Raw genomic sequence first — 1584 nt, 5'->3', positions numbered from 1 at the left:
AAAAAAAAATCCTTTTTATTGTTATGCCATAAGGAGGTAACGAGATGAAAAGTGCAGTTACAAGGTGGGATTTAAATATCAGGAAGTAAAAATGGGTGCAGGCACAGAACAAGAGGAATAAGTGGAGAGGGGAAGGGCGAGGATGGCAGGACAGTGAACAGGTGAAGGTGCCAGAGGGGAGAGGCTGGTGACAAGTTTGGCGAGGGCTACATGACAGAAATAATCAGACAAGATTCCCAACTGCACCAAGGGCTTCAGTTGACTTAGTTCTGAGCCATGTTTTAATTAACAAAGATGAGAACCAGGTCCCCCAGTGTCAGAAACTCACCTGACCTTTCCCAGGGCATCTGGTGAAAAATCCAAATACCAGGACTGGGGCCCCCACACACCCTGGCCCCACCCTAAGCCCTTGGCTCAGCCCCTCACTGTCAGACAGTGTAGTCAGCCAGACACGGCTGTCACTAGGAAGCATCTTAGAATTCTTTGGACACATTTTTTTGTAGTGTTTATCCATTACTCACCTCACGTCCACCGCCTCCACCGTCCCCCCCCCACCACAAAACCTGGGCTCCCCTAAATCCTGGCTTGTTGTCTGAATGAATGAGTGAATGTGAGTGAATGCCTCTTCCCTACTGCAAGAGATCAAGGAGGTCTTCTCTGAGGAAGTCACACAACATTCTGAGGACAGCTAAAGAGAAGTTGATCTGAAAACAAGCTGGAGAAAGAGCATCCCTCATAGTGAGGCTGCATGCACCAAGAAGAAAACATGTTTTGTTCCAGAAACAGTCAGGAAGTTGATGGGTGAGAGAGTCAAAGGAGAAGGCTACAAGGGTTGATTTCAGTTTCCTTGCCAAGACTGTGCAAGATGGTGAACTCCCAAGGTTTGGGGGGTTGCAGCACATGAGGTAACTGTGATAGATGATTTAAGCATCCCTCTGGCTGCCAAGAAAGGCCTTTTAGAGACACCCTCACAACAGTGCAGGGAGGAGACAGGGGTGGCCTGGGACTTAGGGGAGGCAGAGGTGGTTGATGGTGGCGGCAGGGAGAAGAGATTTTTAAAAACAACAACGAAGCTTTAGGTAATGGTCTGCGATGAAGCTGCCGCCCTGGTGATGGGCGGGGAGGAGCGAAGGGGGAGGGGCTCTGCCTCTTGGGGTGGAAGGAGAGACGACAGTGTCCTCCACAGAGGCCCGCGTCCCGTCTAGGTCACAACGCCCTCCCGAGCGCCCTGGATGGCTCCCGTGGTGTGGGGCTGGGGCTCTGGGGGTGTGTTCGACAGTCCTCCGGGCCGAATGGGGCGGGGAAAGGGGCAGAGCCCGGGCTGAGGCAGCCAACAAAGAGCCCTAGCGTCGTCGAGGGTGGTGACAGGCGAGGTGACAGCCGTAGGACACGTGGGGGGCGGGGGAGGTTCCCGACTCGCTCGCGGGCAGGAAGCCCGGCGGGGGACGGAGAGTGCAGATAACCCGCCTGGGCTGTAAAGACTGGTGGGAGCCCAGACGGGTTGTCCGGGGCAGCCACCAGAAGGCCCCGAGCGCTGGGTCAGGGGGGTGCGGCGGGGTCTGAGGGGGCCCCGGGCCAGCCCTG

This window comes from Condylura cristata, unplaced genomic scaffold (genome assembly GCF_000260355.1).
Source record: "Condylura cristata isolate star-nosed mole 26May11 unplaced genomic scaffold, ConCri1.0 scaffold00028, whole genome shotgun sequence".
Classification (NCBI taxonomy): domain Eukaryota; kingdom Metazoa; phylum Chordata; class Mammalia; order Eulipotyphla; family Talpidae; genus Condylura; species Condylura cristata.
Note: the sequence above shows the minus strand (reverse complement) of the source record.